The following is a 21332-nucleotide window of genomic DNA, read 5'->3' on the forward strand; positions in this document are numbered from 1 at the left end:
TTGACCTGAAGGGCCCATTCGGTCTCCTTGACCCCCTGATGATTTCTCTAATCCCTAGACATTTTCAGATCCCCACCATGGCATACTATCGTTTTTATTTCTGAGTCTTTGAACACCAAGATACCACTGCCTCTCACGCTCTGCCCATAGCAATTCGCCTTACTCCCCTTTGACATTCAACTTCAACACTTCTTCTTCTGGGGAGGTTTTAGTTTGTTTCTAATCCTCCCATCTAGATGATAAGCTCTTGTACTGATTTGTGGATCATGCTGTCCTTCCCTTCTCCATAATAATCCTCACTGCTGCTCTTTTTTCTAAAGCTTCTTTTTCAGGTAAGATGAAGAGGAAAGGGAAAGAGGACACACATCTCATTTATGACACCATCCACATGCCCAACACAATTTCTGTCACTGTAAGAAAGAGATACCCTCCATACCTTTGCTGAAATAAACAGAAGATTCCCTGCTCTCATTATTGTTTCCCTACCTACTTTGCAGTCTATCTCATTATATCGATAGTAAAAAAAAATAGTATTTGCTAGATGCTGCCTACATTCCCAGGCATTGGGCTACCTGCTTTTTATGCAACAGATCACTTAGCACTCACAATATGCTCAAGAGTTAACTTCATAATCTATTAGCTGACAAAGTCTATTACTTCCTAAAACCTGAAAAAAATAAAAAAATCAGGTTCACACAACTCATGAAATACTAAGCTGTTATTAGAACCCAGGTAAAGCAAAAACAGAGACTGGTCTTTTTAAGATACTACCACAGTCCTGGCTGAAATTTTTGAACACAACTTATGAGAGACACCTAGGAAGAACCACCCAGCTAAACAACTCTCAGAAGATTCCAGAGCTTGAGAAACTAAATAAAATAATATTTTTTGTTTTAGGCTACTAAGTCTAGGGATGATTTATTATACATCAACAGATAATTCATACCATTTCAAACCCAAATTTTGGCTCTTGATCATCTGTACAAGAATTCAACATTAATTTTTTTTCCTTATTTTTTTTTTCTTTCTTACACCTTTCACTTTTTTTTTTTCCTTTTCTTTTTAGGGCATCATCTACGGCATTTGGCAGTTCCCAGGCTAGGGGCCTAACTGGAGTGGCAGCTGCAGGCCTATGCCACAACCACAGCAACACCAGAGCTGAGCCACATCTGTGACCTGCGCCACAGCTCACAGCAACACTGGATCATTAACCCACTGAGCAAAGCCAGGGATTGAACCTGCATCCTCATGGATACTAGTCAGGTTCTCAACCCTCTAAGCCATGATGGGAACTCCTCTAACGCCCTTCATTATTTCCATCTTTCCTTCCGTTCCTTCTTCCATGGAGAAGAAGAGTTCTTTATTGCGGTAACCATTTTGTACTATATGTGTCAGGTCATTATTTTGTACACCTTCAACTTATACAAGGCTATATGCCAATTATATCTCAATAAAACCAAAAGAAAAAAAAAGTCCCATCTCCTCAAAATGCCAGAACTTTCTGTTTTCTCTCTGAACCATGAGGGATTTTAAAATAAGATGGCACCTTGATATGCTACTGTGATAACTCAGTGGCCGGGACTGAAATGATGTTGTCTTGCAAAGAGGACCTCATTAAGAACAAAAGATAAACTGCTTTCTTGATCTTACATGATTCTCAGGGCAAAGAAGAATACACAGCAAGGGAGAGAGGCTAATTTGTTCAGATTTACAAAACTGCAGGGAGGTAGGTTATTAAAGGAAACATCTATTATATACAAGTTGATAACTCCTACTCAAAAGAAAGTCTTGGTTACATTACACAGCTCTGTGTTCACTCCATCTATGTGTAGACCGTATTATACTCTACAAAAAATATTGGTTTTGGGGTTTATCGTTTTTTTTAAGTTGCTTTATTGATTCACCATCTTACAGAGACAATGAGTAGAGAGCAAAAATACACATTGTTATGTGTCTCTTCTTGCTTTCTCTTTAAGCTATGCCATGCGATTTGTTTTAAAAGGGAGGACATTAAGGTTAATCTGCAGGAAGTGAGTTCCTTAACAAACTTCATACTACATTTCCATAATGACACCAAATGTTGACAATACACATTCAATGATTTTCTTTTGTATCCCCACAAAACTGTCATTATGCAAATCCAAACAGACCTATGTTACACTGCATTAGGGTTCATGTCTTGTTTAAGTGCTAAGGCTTCAATCTGAGCCAGATCTGTGTTAAATCTTGCTGTGTGATCATGGAAAACCTGGAGTACCTCTCTGAGTCTCTGTTTTCTCCCAGAGACTAAAGTATAAACTATTATTTTCCTGCTTTACAGTCATTGAAAGAATTGAGATAATATCCTGTAAGGTGCTACTTTATCTTACGTACTCTGATAGTGAGGAAGCAGAAAATACACATTTGCTTTCCATGAGGAATAAATGCCGTGAGAATTATTTGACTTTGGAACTTTCACCAGGTTACTTCATTTATTTATTCATACATTCCCAAGGACTCTTTGTTACCTGTGATACAATTAATCATTGGTCTCCCCTACAAGATAAGCTCATAGAGGGCATGGTCCTTTTCTTAATCACCTTTGGATCCAGAGCATCTTGTATAGTACTTGATGCCCAACTACAATGATTAATGATCTGACAGATGTTTGGGAGGCTTTCCATGAGTGCTCAAAAACAAGCTATTGATTCTACCTGGTGGCTTGGCTGAGGTGAGGAAAAGGGAAGAGTATCAGAGAAGTATCCCAAAGATGATAACACGAGCTGAGTGTAAAGCAGACAGGGTTTGAGGCTCCACAATGTGATGATTCTCAGCTGTGAACTAGTGGCTTCTCTCTTACTGAGGGTTATGTATCTTAGGAATTGACAACACGGCACAGAGTGAAAAGAGCTAAGGCTGATTCTTTAGAATGCTGATTGTAACTCAATGTATGCATAAGGCCAAAGATGAATTTATGTGAAGGACAGTGTAACAGAGGGGGCAAGTAATTCTAATTTATCTCATGTACTTAGACGATCACTAAATATACTTCTGTTAATTAATCTCATTGATATAAACAGAAGAGGTAGACAGAGAAACTGAACCAGGCTGTAGCAAGAAACTTCACTCTAAATGTTCTGCCACAAAATGCTGAGATATCCATTTAAGTGGAAAACCGAAGAAGAGGTCCAATTACCCAACTACCTTTGTCTTGTAATTGGGAATACATATTGCTACAGGTGCCCAACACATGAGGTTAAGTTACCACTTGAAACGTTAAAATTATTAACACCTATGAAAAAAATTGCTAGCCAGAGTGCTGTCCAATAATAGTATTAATTACTGAATGTAAAAATAACCTAAAGTCATTCTGGTGAATGCTAGCATACTTGGACTTTTTACCATATATTTATTTCCTATAGAACCCTTGACCGGTAGACATGTCATGTCAATTTAAATAATAGCACTATTTAGTGTCGAGAAGATAAAAGTACTTGCTGCAGGCAACTGAGATTGGGATTTGAGATCAAATCTATCTGACTTCTTCATATAGAATGAAATAGCTACAGGGAGACATCCTTTTCTAGTCACATTCTTTTAATCGCTCTCCTGATTCCTTCTCCCCCACCCCACCTAGCTCCTCCATCTCTGTGTCTTTGTCATCAAGAGAAGGACAAGGAAAGGAGAAACAAAACAACCCTCACAGCAGAGGTGTGTCTCCCTCCTTATCCTTACTCCAATGATGCTGATGAGACACGACAACCAATTAGTCCAGAGCTCCTACCCAGCACGTCAATCAGGAGGACTAGCCCCTGAGTGTCCAGGCTATCTTGATGGTGACAGCAACAGATAAAGTTAACTCTTCCCCATCAAAACCCTCAGAACTCAAGAAAACACAATTTTATTTCATGCTTAAAGATTCAAAAAAGAGAAAAACAGAAGGCTGATAAAAATGGAGAGACTGAACAGTTAAAATAATCACTGAAAAAACAAGTCTTCGAATCGTGATAGATTGCGAAATACAAAAGAAGCCATGAAATAGTATAAATTTTTTCAATAAGGATTACAAATATAACCCAAACAATTAGTAGTTCAAAGACAATCTACTCAGAATCATTCAGAGTGCTCTATAAAAATTACAGATTTCCATGCCATTAAAAAATACTCTGCTTCAGAAGCTATCTTCTGGGAATGCATACTTTTCAAGTTCCTGGGGGATTATTAGCTACACAAAAGTGTAATAACAATAACTATAGACAGAACATTGTATTTGGAAGTCAAAATTAGGGCAGAGTATGAAATCAAACTTATGGTTACCATAGGGGAAACAGTGGGGGGGGGGGGGCTAAATTAGGAGGATGGTAGTAACACATACCCACTACTGTACCTAGAGGAGATGCTAACAAGGACCTAGTGTATACACAGCGCAAGGTCCAAATTCTATAATAACCTATGTGAGAACAAAGAATGAATATGTGTATGTGGAACAGCTGATTCACTGTGCTGTGCACCTGAAACTAACGTAACACTGTAAGTCAACTATATTCCAATAAACTTTTCAAAAAATTAGGTCAGGAGTTCCCGTCATGGCACAGTGGTTAGCGAATCTGACTAGGAACCATGGAGTTGCAGGTTCGATTCCTGGCCTTGTTCAGTGGGTTAGGGATCCGGCGTGGCCATGAGCTGTGGTGTAGGTTGCAAATGCAGCTTGGATCCTGCGTTGCTTTGGCTGTGGCGTAGGCCAGTGGCTATGGCTCCGATTAGACCCGTAGCCTGGGAACTTCCATATGCCGAGGGAGTGGCCCAAGAAACAGCAAAGAGACCAAAAAAAAAAAAAAAAAAAAATAGTGCAAAGTGTTCTATCAAAGTAGGAACTTGGCCAAATAGTATCCCTTATTTTCCATCCCTACTGAGTGAAGTCGGAGCTTGAGTGAACGTGTAAGTCTACGGTGGTCGGTAAAATATGTTCTCTTTTGAACCTGCGAATAAAAACCTGAAGCCAACCTGGTATTTGACCATGCCATAGGCCACAGCTGGGTGTCTGCCGTCTGAGGGCTGCTTCAGTAAAACTCCATACAAACTATTTGATAAAATTTTATTAAAGTAGAACTGAAATTAGTGCCCTCTCTACACACACAGACTTAGAAGTGAGGTTTTTCAAGCTTTTGGCTAAATTCTAAAGGTCAAAACCACTTGCCTGTTTAAGCGAATGCAATTCTTTTTAGAAATTCTCCATCTTCTTTTAGACAAAGTTTTGGTTCCACATTATCATTTCACTCAGAAATCATCCTTCCCACTTAAGAAGGTGGAAACAACACCCCTGTGAAAATGTGCCAGATGTAGTTTTTATACCCCTCCTATGATTAATTTTGTTGTTGTTGTTTTATGTTACCTGACACAAGTTTGGGTGTCTAGAATATAGTACTTTCTTTTTAATGTGTAGGGAAAAACCCCCAGCTTTTCCTTTCGCCTTTAGCGAAAGCACAGCCTAGAATAATACATGCATTGTTTTACAAAGGAAAAGTATTTGATGGTGTCTGAGGAATACAGAGCGCTGGGATGAAAATGAGGCTGCAAAGGAAATGGAATGAAAAACAGGCTTGTTTGGGTCACCCAGAAGCAAAAACCTATCACACGCAGTCATACAAATATACCCAAAACCCAGCAGCCACATCATACTGATTCCCGACAACAAAACAAAATGAAGATGGAACTTCAGGGGAATAAGACAAAGGGAAGGAGTGGAAATGAAGCTGCCAAGGAAAACAGAACTGATTTTGCAAAGGTCAGTGCAATGTAGGATTAGTTTGGACTAAGCCCATACTCCACTGTAATTTGCAGTATATTTCAACACTTCAGAATAAGTATTTCTAGCTACTTTTAATACCAGCTCTGAGCCATGACTATCTAAATAGACAGTGGGCATTAAAGTTCACAGGGTTTGATACTGCCTGTAAAAATGGAGCCCAGCAGAATTTGATTTTATTACCCCCCTTTTATTAGGCCCATCGCCAATGGCGATTAAAGTGTTGTGCCATATCTGTCAGCATGCATGGATGCATGGGGATTATGTGTAACAGAATTTAAGTCTAGAAGCCAAATTCCTCAGCCATAAGTCTAGAATACTAATTCTTTCTTTTCACTCCCTCTATCAGCCCTATGACATTCACAGAATCATCAGAGGAACTGGGACAAGGATTCAGATTTTTTAATCTAAAACAATAGGACTTAGGAACGATTAAGGGGTCAAACTTGCAGAGGCAGGGCCAGGGGAATGCCTGGATATTTTCTGCTTTATTGATCCTTCAGAAACCAGCTTATTCTTCCTGATACTACTCCAGCCTCCCTTTGGGGAAATGTACCATTTTAATTTAATCTTGGTGGGAGGCATTTTTAATGCCCTGCTTCAATATCTCTATCTGACATGCTCTCCCTGAAACTACATATGTGTATCCAGCATGGAGGCACATGTCCACATCCACGGTTATCGAATGATGTCTCTTAGGACTTTGAATCTTGAGCAAGAGGGGAGTTTGGAATTTATAGGTTTATTCATTTCAGTGGCTGCAGAAACTTGGGCCAGAACGTCCAAGCTTTGAAGCTGTTTGTGCTCTCTGCATCCCAAAGCTACGTTATTGCTAGCCTATCTTGATCAGCCTGTTTCTTCAGCTTTGCTTTGTTTCTTCATCTATTTCTCTGTTGAAAGCTGATATTGGTTGCCCTGCATTATGGTGCTCATACTTCCCCTGTTCTGACAGGGGCCCTACTACCTGATGAAAACCATTACTGAAACAGCCTTTGGAGGCACATTTGTAATTTATTTAATATCTCATTTAGTCCATTCATTCCTCTTGCCATCAATTCTCATTCTACTTTCCCAGGAAAAGTTGAATATCTTCCCAACTTTAACCCCTCTGCTTTCATCGATTTGAATGGACTTCAGCTGGGATTCCATTTGTCAGCAAGTAAGAAAACAAAGCCCTACTCTAATGATTTAAACAAGTAAGGGGTTTATTAATTGCCTAAAACAATAAATCCTAGAGTAAAAATTCTGTGGCTTGTATGGTGATTCGACGAAGTCAACAATGGCTTAGTTCTTTCTATTTTGTTCTACATCCTCAGCACATATCTTTCTTCCCACTGCTTACTTGTCAACTGACATCCCTCCAGGCGTCCTGTTTATTTTAAAGGTGGGAAGAAAGAGAAAAATGATTCCTAGCTCTTTTGAAGTGAGAAGGTATTTTAACCAAAGAACATTACTGTCTTGAAAAAAATACAAGTTTAAGTTAGAAAAAAACAAGGATGACCCTTACAGATTCTGACTGGCAATTTTGCCTCATCTCATGCTACCTATTTATGATGTGACAGTCTTGCAAGGAAATTTTCCCCAGCACCTCAATAGCCCCCCACCCCCCAGACACACACACTTCCTTACAAGACCCCATCTGATTTTTGTTATTCTCTACACTCTCTAGTGGCACAAACAACAGGACAGGCATTGGAGGACAGCCTTCAACTGGAGGCTGAATGGCTTCTAGCTTATGTCACATAGAGACTAATCCAAAAGGCTACTAGTATTTCTCTAGTGAGTTAGCGCCTTACTCAACTGAGGATGCCATAACAAAACATAAAATGGGTGGCCTGTAAACAACAGAAATGTATTCCTACAGTTCTAGAGGCTGCAAAGTGTAAGTTCAAGGTGCCTGCATGTTTGGTGTCTGTGCTTCTTGGTTCACAGATGACGATATTCATTATTTGGCAAATGCGGCAAGGGAGCTCTCTGCAGTGCTTTTTAAAAGGGCACTGATCCCATGCACGAGGGCTCCACCCCATATGACCAATCATCTCCCAACCCTCCCACTGCTAAACACCATCATGTTGGGGATTAAGTTTTAGCAAAGGAATTTTGGGGGGAAGCAAACATTCACTTTTCAGTAGGTAGTAACTATACAGTTGCCATACATTTTGTGTGGTTCAGGCAGCTTCTTGCAGTGTTAAGTAGATGAACTTCAGAAGTCAACTAAACCGACTTTTTTTGTTGTTTTTTTGCCTTTTCTAGGGCCACTCCCATGGCATATGGAGGTTCCCAGGCTACGGGTCTAATCGGAGCCATAGCCACTGGCCTACGCCACAGTCAAAGCAACTCGGGATCCAAGCCACATCTGCGACCTAACCACAGCTCAAGGCAACACCGGATCCTTAACCCACTGAACAAGGCCAGGGATCAAACCCGCAACCTCGTGGTTCCTAGTCAGATTTGTTAACCACTGAGCCACAACAGGAACTTCATCAACTAAACTGACTTGGAATTCGAGGCAGAGTTAAGTTAGGTAAATTACTGAATCTCTTTGGGGTGCCATATCTGTATTTGTAAAATGGGGCAAATAGTTCCTACTCTCAGGACTGCTGTGAGTTATAAATATACCACGGCATGTGAAATGTCTAGCACAATGCTGTACATGGACTGGGTTCTAAATACACTCTTTTAAACAAAAGTGGACCACTCCTTCAGAAGTCATACAGTGAGTCACATATGCAAGGATTTTCATCCACTCCAATCAGTTTAATCTAACTAAATTCGACTAATGTACAAAGATTTAAATCTTCCATCATATTCCACTGAAAGCATTTCTTGGCTTCCTGTGGAGCCATTTGTGTCTGCACTTAAAAATAACTCTTTGTATTTCTGTCTCCAGAACAAGGCTTTGAGCCTTCTATGGACTTATTATTTACCCACAGCATTTAACATAATGTCTGGTACGTTGTAGCTATTCCATGAATGTCTCTGTGACTCAATATAAATATCCTATTCACAAATATTCCACTAAAAATAATACATTAAGCTTCAGTATATTCACATGCAAACAAATAATAAGAAAAAAGATTCCGTGGTATTGCGGTGAGGACTGAAAAAAAAAAAAAAGACATGTAGAATTTAAAGCACGGATTCTGGAACTCAATTAATTGCTACTTTCTCTTAGATTTAATTTTTAAGCCAATACACTAAATGTATTAAATCTATAAATAGACTGTAACCTTCTAACCACATCATTTAAACTTTAAAGCCTATCACTTATGCAACAAACTTACTACCAATGTCAGTTTCTAAAATACTCAGCATTAATGACATTTAGCTGTCTCAGAGAGGATCACAAATACTTAAAAATAAGACTTCCACATAAGCCTGTGCAGCAAATGGCCTGGCCACTAATAGGTCCATCCATTCCTTCAAGAGTTTACACGATCCAAAATCAACCAAAACTGGAAGGTGAATTCTGTCAAATTCCAGTTACATTTTCAAAAGATCCAGATGTCTGAAACATAACAAAACAAAAAGGCATGTAAACAATATTGTATATGGAATGGATGGTCAACAGGGACCTGCTGTACAGCAAAGGGAACTCTACCCTATATTCCTTTTTTTTTTTTTGCCATTTCTTGGGCTGCTCCCACAGCATATGGAGGTTCCCAGGCTAGGGATCTTATCAGAGCTGTAGCCACCGGCCTATGCCAGAGCCACAGCAATGCGGGATCCAAGCCGCATCTGCAACCTACACCACAGCTCACGGCAACGCCGGATCATTAACCCACTGAGCAAGGGCAGGGACCGAACCCGCAACCTCATGGTTCCTAGTCGGATTCGTTAACCACTGTGCCACGACGGGAACTCTTACCCAATATTCTACAATAACCTATATGGGAAAAGAATCTGAAAAAGAATGGGTATGTGTATGTATGTAACTAAATGAATTTGTTGTACAGCAGAAATTATCACATTGTAAATCAATGATACTTCAATAAAACTTTAACAAAGATTAAAAAATATGAAAAAACACATGAGATATTTCAAATTACCTTTGTATCATAAATCCAGTAAAATTTCAAGGTAAGAAGAAACGTGAATTCCTATGATCTCTTTCCAAATACAAATAATTAATTTAACTAAGGTTATTTGGTCCATTCCTTTTATCTTTCAGGCTTTCTGGAAATTATATCCCCCTGGCTTGTGTACTCATAAAATCCAGCAGGTCATGCAGTTTATTTAGGCAAATTCTGGTTTTTCCACTTTAAAATATTTATATCCTTTAACCCAATAATTCCACTTCTAAGAACTGATCCTAAGATAAATATCAGAAATGCATATATGGATTCATATTTTTTTAAATGTCCTTTAAAAATGCATTTTGTTTGTATCTATTTTTTCCACTACAATATATATATATATATAAAACATTCGCAGAATTGTTAAGCAATTTATAGTAAGATAACAAGTGAATTATTATATAGGCATTTAATTTATGTTTGTGAATAATTATTTTAATGATTTGGGGAAACTTTATAGTAGATTCAATTTTACAAAAGCAACATATAAATTTTATATAGCTTCAATTTTACTGTACATGTCATTTGGACTGCACAGGAAAAATAGTAAAAAGACAAGTACTGTTAATGTTAACTGCAATTGCAATTTTTTAATTAATAGAAGTATGATATTAACTCCATGCTTTTTGCATTTTCTATAATGAGCATGTATTACTTTTATATTAAGAAAAAATAAACATTTTAATGATACTGTTAGATTCATGACAAACATATTAAATTTTCTTCCATAAAGGCCTTTTAGAGAACAGAATGTATGACAAGTAGAGAGAAGCTTCTATATTATAAACTGACGAAAGTTTAATTGCTGGAAGTTCAAACTATCACTAGGTTGAACAAGATCTGCAAAACTCGGAGTTCCCGTCGTGGCGCAGTGGTTAACGAATCCGACTAGGATCCATGAGGTTGTGGGTTCGATCCCTGGCCTTGTTCAGTGGGTTAAGGATCCGGCGTTGCCGTGAGCTGTGGTGTAGGTTGCAGACTCGGCTCGGATCCTGCGTTGCTGTGGCTCTGGCGTAGGCTAGCGGCTACAGCTCCGATTCGACCCCTAGCCTGGGAACCTCCATATGCTGCGGGGGGAGCGGCCCAAAGAAATAGCAAAAAGACCAAAAAAAAAAAAAAAAAAAAAGATCTGCAAAACTCTTATGATTGTTTTTCCCAAACAAGATTTCCAAAAAGATCTGTGATCTTTTAGCCTTGCTAAAATCATGTGAAGATAAATAACATATTATCTTAGTTGTTTTTACCATATTAAAGATTATTTACTAGGATGGGTAGAGCTTGCAGTTCGTGCCAGAGAATGCTGTCCATTTTTGGACATCAATTGCTATTTTTATATCAATACTGAAGCAGTGCCCAGGCAGCAGGAATCTTTAATTGCTCTTGAGTTTTTTACAGTCCTTCCTCTAATACAAGGTCTGGATTTCATTTTCATGCTAGAGTTTTGTTGTGCCGTCTCGGGTGGCCTTTTGCCATGGCCATTACTTACTGCTTTTACTCATCTCTCTATTTCTGATTTTATTTCTTTTGGACTTGATTTCTTGCTGCTCCTGACACCTGCTCCAGCCTGATAAACTGACAGCTCCAATTGTAAATCTTGCCCCAATGCTTTCCTTTCCCCAGGATGGAAAACAGTGTGTTCCAATGGGTTATAACACTTTAGCAAACATCAGGAATGCTGTCGCTTCCACTTTGGAAGTCTACTGTTTAGAAACAGACACGCCGTTCCCTTTGTCTGGGATACCTTGCCCCATATGACCCTTCCTCTTTGAGCTGGCTGACTTTCACACACACACACCCCTACCCCCTGCCCCTCACAACAAGCTCAATTCAGGTGACTTCTCCTCAAGGCAGCCACCCCAACACCCTCCTCAGTAATATTCCCAGACCTGTCCCAAGGCCAGATTACATGGTCTGCTCTGATTTTACAGCTCCCTGTGCTCCATTCCATCAGAGCACTACCCCTGCCCCCATCACTGATAATTATTTGTCTATCTCACACTGTTTCTTATGGTTAACGATCGTTTCTCTTTTTCTCCACTTCATACACAGCAAATACTCAATACGTACTTATTGAATAAATGGTCCATGAATAAAATAAGTAGAACAGGCAAAGAACAAGAGAAACTGACCCCAGGAGATTTACTCTCAGAAAAAGTGCAGGGCTCAAATGTGACAAAGCCGACTCTAATTCTGAATACTAAAAAAGCAGTGATGCAGATGAAACATCTCAAATGTGTCTCTGTGTGTGTGCGCACACAGATTTCTGTATACTTCCTGTACACAGTGACACACACCCTCCTTGGCAGAGGCACCTGCGTTGGACTCTGACATTGCCCATGAATATTCTGATTATAAAATCTCAGCTTTTAGGAACCAGATGTCCTTAGCAGATTTTACTCAATTTAAGTTTTTGGTTTAGTTCTCCTTTGAAAGCTTCAGCAATGAATTATCACGGATATTTCTAGCTGGGGGTATCTGAGGCCTATAATTTAGTTGGAGATGAAGGACACGATTTGGTAGAGGGGATACACTCTTGACTCCAGGTTTCATAAAATGTTGTTTCCTTGCTTCCTCTCTTACTCTCATGATCAAGACAGATAGATAAATGATTCCAACACTTTTTCCTTCTTGCCATGAAATTCTTTTTTCCCCTGAAAAGGAAGCAGCTTTCCCTTCAATAACATGCCTGTGGAAGACCCATATTTTAACATTATTTTCTACAGTAAACAGTCCCAGGATGACTATACATGGGACTGTATTTCCTTGGTAGTATTGGAGATGAGATTTTCATTTGGTATATGGAACACTTTAGAAACACATGTTTTGTTTTCATAATAAAATTAGCATAGGCTTATTAAATTCAATTGGCAGTATAAAGAAAATCAGGAATAAGTAAAAATGTGCACGCATAGCCCCACCATGCAAATTCGTTATTAATATTTTAAGTTGTTTACTCTGATTTTTAAAAAAATTCCAGAGATCATGTTATACATAAAATTTTTAACTGATTTACTTAAAATTGTATACTGCTTAGGTTTAAATTCCAACTAGGCTGCTTGCTAGCTGCATGACTTCCTACTTATCTTGATTTGGATACCCTACCCATGACTCTGCTTCCTCATCTGTAACATAGGGAGCATAACGATGGTGACTTCGAAGTGTGTATAGTACAGGGGACAAAATAAGGAAAACACTTACAACAGACTTTTTCCTAGTTTATATTATGACAGGGGTAATAATATTAATCATAACAACAACACAGGTCATTTAAGAGTTTTTAAGGACCAGGCACTGCTCTAGATACATTCTTCCTCCCCAGGAGATGGAAGATAATATAATGTTATGGGAAGACCACTGCCTTCCAGCAAAGTCTGGCTTTGATATTGCTACTCCAAGGTGTCTAACGTGCGTGAATTCGCTTCGCCACTTTTAACATCATTTCCCAACCTCTTTTTAATAACAGTGTAAAAAAGATGATTGCTAAAATGCCCTTCCTTGTTGTATGTCCAAATACATCAACTCCTACTAATCATGAGAGTTACTATAAATTATACACCAAAAGGAACAGAGAGAAAAGAGAAGAAATAATGATACTTGAGCAGGGTGTGAATCAGTGCTGGGGTGACAGAGGTATTCACTCTAGAAACCCTTGTTTTAAGGTCTCTTACTGAGGGGTTTCACCTCTGATCATCGCCCTGCTTTATAACTCACTATTTAACCCCAAATATTTGTTTTAAATGTTTACCGCCTCATATTCTCCCACTTTAGAATGGTTTATTAGTGTTCTCCTTTAAGAAAAAAAAAACTATACGATCAAATATTTTATTATTTTAAATATTTTATTATTACTTTTTTGGATTGCAATTCAGCAGATCCAATTTCTGTAAAGAGGCAATAAGGTGTCATGGTTAAGTAGTGGGAGAAAGGACTTAAATTAGTGAAAAAAAAGAAATGAGAACATTTCTAATGTTAGAAAGAGATTTAGGAGAAAGAGAAAGATACAAAAGAAGATGAAAATCAGGAAGAAGTAGTGTATTACCTCTATATGACCACGACAGTGGAAGGTGCCCAAGAACACTGAGGAAGGTACATCCAACCTTAGGGTTTAATACAGGTGGTTATGTAACTGCTCAAGCAACCCCCAGTCACACGGCAGGAAAGACTCCATTATAAGGAGAAACATCAACGTGAAGTAAGCAAAGCTCATCAGAGCAGGGCCAGTGCACTCTAGTTTTGTCCCTTCCTACTGGAGATTTCAGAAGGATCCTGGAAGGTGCTTCACAAGTCAGGGTTTCAGTTCTCAAGACAGGTAGTTTGTGTTAGAGTATAAAAGGGTTCACCCGAGCTTTCATGCATTCCAACTCCTTTGCTTCTCTTAATGACTCCTGTCAAGTGATTTTAAGAAATCCCACCTATAGTGCCATAGGTGAAACTGTTCAGGGGAGGGAAGAACAGGAAGGGTGGGAATAACATATACACACTACTGTATAAAACAGACGATGAACAAGAACCTACTTAAATCACAGGAAAATCTATACGAAAGTATGTAAGAACCTATATGGGAAACAAGAATGAATAGTTTTTCTATGTATGACTCACTCTGCTGTACATCTGAAACTAATACAACATTTTAAGCCAAGTATACTCCAATAAAGTTAAATTTAAATTAAAAAAAAAAACATCTATCTGCTTTATGCACTCATTGGTATAACATCTGGCAGCAAACTTCATGGATCCGGTGACTGGGGAGGGGGCATCTACAATGCCTGTTGCCCACATAACTTATCCTAAAAGCTAAGCTATACAAACTCTTACAGTTTAGATTGTGTTTCTGGTCATTGGTATTGCTACCAACTTTGGCCTATAACGCTGTTCCTCAACTCATTCAATTTTGCTGATATTTAAATAGATTAAAATTAAAAAAGGACACCACCAAATGCTGGCAAGAATGTGGAGCAAAGAGAACACCAATACAATGTTAGTCAAAATGTAAATGTATATACACATACTGCAAAACTGGAGTTTTTAATAAAGTGAAACCTAAGTGTACCCTATAACTATGCAATTTGACTCTTCACTATATTCCCAACAGAAAACATACACATATAATCCCAAAAAGGGATATACAATAATTTTGGGAGTTCCCTGGTGGCCTAGCACTTAAGGATCCAGCCTTGTCCCTGCTGCGGCACAGTTTCGATCCCTGGCCCAGGAACGTCTGCATGCTGCAGGTGTGACCAAAAAAATTTTTTTTGTTGGTGTACGAAAAAGGTATATATAAGCAAGGTCTATTAAAGCCCTAAACTGGTAATAACCTAACTATTCATCAGCAGCACAGTAAATAAATCAATTGATGTATATTCATAGAATTAAATGAGAATAAATGAACTTTAACAAGTACACAACCACATTGATCAATCTCACAATTATAATATTAAGTAAAATTAGCCACGCATACTCACGCTATAGTTTCACTTATATTACATTAAATATGATTTGGTTGGTTACATGACTCTATATATTTTGTGACAACCTTTGCAAGAACACCGGAATTATGACAAAGGTGATGTGGCAAAATATTTTCAATAACCGATGCTAACTCGGTCAGATACCAGCTTGGAAGAAAACGTGTGAACCATAAACTTCCTAGTTTATACCTTATGAAAAAAAATAATTTCAGGTACATTATACATCTAAACGTGAAAGTTAAACAAGAAAGATTCTAAGGGAAACAGGCAAATACAGACTGGACTTGTCAGATATTCCTTTAACAGGATACAAAAAATACTAATCATTAGAAAAAGCCGAGAAGTTATATTACATTAAAATAATAAATTTTTATTTAAATCTCTATTAAGATATTTGCCGCATATAAAACCATTAATGAACTCATGCCCAGAATATATAAATTCCAGCTATAAATCAAAAAATAGGACATGTAATTCACTACCAATATGAACAAAAGCCTTGGATAGGCATTTAATAGTGAAGGAAAAATCTTTGTCAATTTCTAAAATTTGATAACTTCAGTTACTATTTCAAAAGGAATAACATTCATTTTGTTTGATTTTAACTACAGATTTTGTGTGCATCAAAAGCAATTCTAAGTACATTTCTTTTATGAGGGATTCCTAATTTAGTACAAACACTGTTTTTGCTCTGATATGGACACTAAATTTACAAAACTATCAATAATCAACCACTTTTGGCCAGCTGCCCGGCCCCCCAAAAAAGTACTTTCATATGGCTTGCAACATGTGATAAGTAGCTAATCACTACAGAAAGTATGTTGTTCATACTTCTTGTTTTGTTTTGTTTGTTTTTCTATGTATGGCCACACCTGTGGCATACAGGAGTTCCCAGGCTAAGGGTCAACTGAGGCCTATGCCACAGCAACACCAGATCCAAGTTGCTTCTGCAACCCACACTGCAGCTTTTGACAAAGCGGAATCATCAGCCCACTGAGTGTGGCTAGGGATTGAACCCGCACCCTCATAGAGACACTATCAGGTCTTTAACGTGCTGAGCCACAATGGGAACTCACTGTTGTTTGAAGTTTTAATATAAGATTTAAGGCAGTAATACATAGTCTTCATTTCCCAAATACATTTTATACACGATGTTCCTAAACTAAAAGGGAGATGATGATTACATTGCAACTGGAAAGGTATAGGAAAAGAAAAATAGATTGTTACTGGTTGCTATTCAATACAATGAAATTGAGAGAACACTGGCTTATTTTAATCTAATTATAAATAATATTACCTATTTAAAAAATCTGGGGAAAATACTAAGCCATAACATAAGAGCTAAAAACCACAACTATTTCAGGAAAACCAAGAGTTAGTCACTGTAACTTTCAACATTTTAAAGGTGCTCAACCTCATTAGTCATCCAGGGCATGTCAATCACAAACAATTCTCTTCTGAAAAATGATGTTCTATCTGAGCTGATTATTATTTTCAACACCTGACTCTACTTCTGCCCATGCCCCTCAACCATTTCAACAAGAGAGGCTTTCTGTTTTTTTTTTTTTTGGGGGGGGGGTTGTTTTTGATAATTTGTGGCTATATTGTTAGAGGATAGAACAAGTGCCTGACACATAATACTTAGTATATATTTATCACGTGATGGAGTAAATAAATTAACACCAAGAAATATGTTAAGCTGGCAGAATTGTTCAAAATATCCAAGTTCACTTTTTTGTCTATGTGGTTAAACCTATGTCAAATGCAGTTATTAGTTCTAAAGGATATTTTGAAAAGCTCAGTGAGATGGTATTGAGATAACCACTAGAGTAAGTACTTACAATGAGTGAGGAAGTACTTAACAATGAGTAAGTGCCCAGCTAAACCATTTGAGAGTCACTGAAATAACTTCTCTTTTAAATATCCAAATGTAGTTTATACTGACAATAATCCCTTGCAAGTGTGAATCTTTTCACTCTCATAGACAATTTAGAGCAAAATGAATTTAGTAAATGCCTAATAGTAAGAAAAATGCGACTGGTGATTCATGGTAAATCAATTTTAAAAAGATATCTAGAAAAGTTTTCTAAGAAAAAAGATTTAAAATCTATTGGATTGGAAATAAGTATGACTGTATGACTGATTTGTCGTACTCTGGACAATGTGGACACTGGTCTTCAATAAACGATTTGATTTTTCTGCAATTCTTTAATTATTTTAAGCAATGGATATTCATTAAATTATTTAAGGATTTCATCAATATAAGGAGCCTATGACTTTAAGGATTTCCTTGGAGACTAAATTTAGATGTTGTCAAAAATTTTAGCCTCAGGAATATTATATGGGCATGAAAGTGTAAAGAATTACATTGCATCCAAAATCTATTATTTACCAGAAAATTATTTCAATCTATCCACTTTGTATAGGAACTTCAGGTCTAGTATTTCTGAAAGGTAGTTTTCCATCTCAATAACTATCACCAAAGAGGTGTTTGAAAACAAATGCATAGAAATGCATCTTTTAACCTTAAAAACACCACAATGTTGATGAATATGCAGTTAATTAAGATGATGTATTTCAGTGGTCATATTGAAGATATCTTTCAGATTTCAAGTTACAATGTTGATCCTCTTTTAAAAAAAACTTGCACAGTTTCTATGTGGAATTGCTCAACGAAGAAGACATTTTCACTGGATTCATATTTAGATATTCATAACAATCAACTTGTGTCCATATTGCTTTTATTTGATTTTTAATGTCTCAGAATCCTTTAATTATTGGCAAACACTTCTATTCTGTTTGTATGAATGTAACTCCTAAGGATTTTTTGTTTTTCTTTTTCTTTTAAAGTTGCACCTATGGCATATGGAAATTCCCAGGCTAGGGGTCAAAGAGGAGCTGCAGCTGCAGGCACACACCACAACCACAGCAACACCAGACCCAAGCCTCACTGGTGACCTATGCCACAGCTTATGGCAACATCAGATTCTTAACCCACTGATCGAGGCCTGGCATAAAACCCACATCCTCACAGACACTATGTTAGGTTCTTAACCAGCTGAGCCACAATGGAAACTCCCTAAGGTTGTTTCTGAGGTCATCTTACAGGGATTGTATTACAGGGATTGTACTGAGCCAGACTTACACGGATAACAGGGACTGGGTTAATGATACACTATAGTCCACGCTCCTTCTGCCTCTGTAGAGAAAAGTAAACGAGTCTACAAAGAACTACTTCAAGAACTATAGAGTATTTTGTTGTTGTTTTTATTTTATATTTTTTCCATCACATGCTGAAAATAAATTTTAAAAACTGAATCTTGGTTCATTTAAATATATCTCAAATGATTACTTATCTCATAAGAACATAAAGATTATGTTAAAAAAGTTGGAAAAGACAAAAACAAATTGAGAAAGTCATATGAGTAATATAACTACATCTGTGTTTTATCAATAAAAGTTGATGAGGCAGAAATTGTATTTTCTCCCAGAGGCAACTGGAACTAGTGTACTCATAATGCTATGATTGTATTCCTAGTGTCATGAACGAGGTTAAAAACTCTATCTACAGTATTATTCCCAGCATCCAGAATGCTAATGTACTAGCAGGGGGTTATCTCTTCTGGGCTGGAAGGATTGAAATTGGGAAAATGAGAAGAATGTGAGTAATTAATCTAATTCAGACACCTGAAAACTTCTGAAAAATAATCATGAAGTAAGCTTTTATTTAAGTAAACTTCTTCTTTTCTTTAGTGAAATTTAGGCTGACAATGCAGGCTCACCCTGACCTAAAGATATGTATCAATGTGTCTGAAACTGTGGTTTGACGACAACCTGTATGAAGTCCATTCTGGTTACTAATAAATAATATTAGTTATATCTTTTTCTAAAACTTTTCAAAGGGATTATCTTATTGCTACCCGCAACAAGCACAACCGTGGCAGCTCTGATTTTATAATGAACATCAATGGGAGAACTAGATAGAAAGAAATATATTTATGCAAAATGAAAGTGAATGAAACATATATGACAACTGGCTAACCTCATTTCAATCACAAACAGAAGACAGGAAATTATTTCCACGAGGTACAAATCAAAAATCTCATTTAACTTTCAGAACAACTTGCAAGAAATTAATTTTATAAATAAAAATACTGTAGAAAAAGGACAGGCTAATATTTGGATCATCTGGTGGCTTATAGGAATGACTAGTTCTTTATATATGTTTTCTAATTTCATTTTCAGTATGATAATCTATGAGATGGACCTCTAAGAAGCTGAAGCAACTCTATCTCTCAATTTGGAAAAATGCCCACTTCCAAGTTCTGGAGCAGAGTCAAGGAGCTAACACCTGGAAAGTGATTAAAATTGTGCCTTATTATGTTTTTGAAGAATCTTGCTGACATTTTTTCTTCATTCATTCTCTCTCTCAAATACATATACACACATACATATCTACACATATATGATATGTATATATGTATAATATACCTACATACCTAAAGAATATGTATAGATATATATGTGCATATACAAACATATACAAGCATACCTCATTTAATTGCACTTTGCTTTGGTGAGCTTTCCAGATATTGCATAGCTTTATAAATTGAAAATCTGTGGCAACTCTGCACTGAGAAAGTCTATTAGTGCCATTATTCTAAGAGTATTAGCTCAATTCATATCTCTGTGTCACATGTTTGGCAATTCTCACAATATTTCACACTTATTACTATACTTGGTATGGTGATGTGTGATCACCATAAGGTCAGATAACAGCATTTTTTAGTAATGAAGTATTTTTTGATTAAGTACATATTTCTTTTAGACATAATGTTACTGCACCCTTAAGAGACCACAGTATAAACATGACTTTTACCTGCATGGGAGAATGAAAAAATTGGTGTTATTTGCTTTGTCACAATATTTATTTACTGTGGAAATGAACCCATAACACCTCTAAGGTCTGCCTATACATGCTTTTATAACATATGTGTGTATACCTGTATACATATACATATATGTATGTATATACAGAGATACTGTTTGCTTTATATGGTATAACAAAATTTATACTTGTTTTTTTATAAAAATTTCTATTTTTTCCATTATAACTGATTTACAGTGTTCTGTTTACTTCTGTTCTTTTAGTAAGAGTAATTCAGTATTGAGGCTGGTGATTTAAAAATTCTAAATTATAACTTTATAAAGATATTTCTGAAATGATTCAAGTATACACTTATGCCCTCCTTACATATAATATTGCATTTATATTCAGTAATGATCCTTTGTCCATATCTAAAATGTTTTTAAATGATACTTTCCCTGTCACGGGAGATGTAAATTTATACTTACAAGATAATGAGATAGGTTTAAAAATCTGCTTCTCAAACATAATGGTGTGCTGGCAAATTTACCTACAGGGATATAATGTGTATGTTAAAATAAACATCACTGATAGCACTGATGATCTGAATTCACGTAAGTATGCAGATGCTTTAAAAATATACTAGATATTTCTATTTTATTGCTAATTCTGTATATTAACATAAAATGATACTGGTTTTCAAGTCATATTTATGAAATCTTTTTTCTGAAATGTATCATGAATCTTTTAAGGGCTAGATTAACTGAAAAAGAAAAAGCAATTACTAAACCTGCTAACTAAAGATGTATTTCCAAATGCCAATACTCAAGAGATAAAATTTTAGGAGATTATGATAATATTGATTAGTTGTTTTGAGATAATGTTATCTTGCATCAATAGCAATAAAAGATGGGTGAGGGATGATTACTTAATGACAGGAGATTGTCCTGGGAAATATGTATACAGATCCATTTTTGATTTTGGAAATTCTAAAATCCATTTTCATTTCAGTTCACAATACATTGATGATGAGTTGCAGGAAAAATGCTATTAAGATTACTTGTCTATACAATTTTCTGAAGTAAATGAACTGATCTTTCCACTTCTTTGATTCGTGATGACGGTATTTGTCATAT

General features: G+C 36.8%; 1 protein-coding gene and 1 long non-coding RNA gene across 17 annotated transcripts in view; one reads left to right on the forward strand and one right to left on the reverse strand.

The window, feature by feature from the left end:
• Positions 1-21332, reverse strand: part of CDH8 (cadherin 8) — a 1221794-nt gene that overhangs the window by 617185 nt on the left and 583277 nt on the right. The gene's annotated exons all lie outside the window — the stretch shown is intronic.
• LOC106508507 (uncharacterized) lies at positions 5633-19702 on the forward strand. Its single transcript, XR_014805840.1, has 3 exons — positions 5633-5764; positions 6861-6944; positions 19575-19702. It is a non-coding gene; the product is annotated as an uncharacterized LOC106508507 (long non-coding RNA).

This window comes from Sus scrofa, chromosome 6 (genome assembly GCF_054392235.1).
Source record: "Sus scrofa isolate SSC_HxYL_T2T_F1_AM1 chromosome 6, Sscrofa_HxYL_maternal_Yorkshire_Landrace_v2.0, whole genome shotgun sequence".
Classification (NCBI taxonomy): Eukaryota; Metazoa; Chordata; class Mammalia; order Artiodactyla; family Suidae; genus Sus; species Sus scrofa.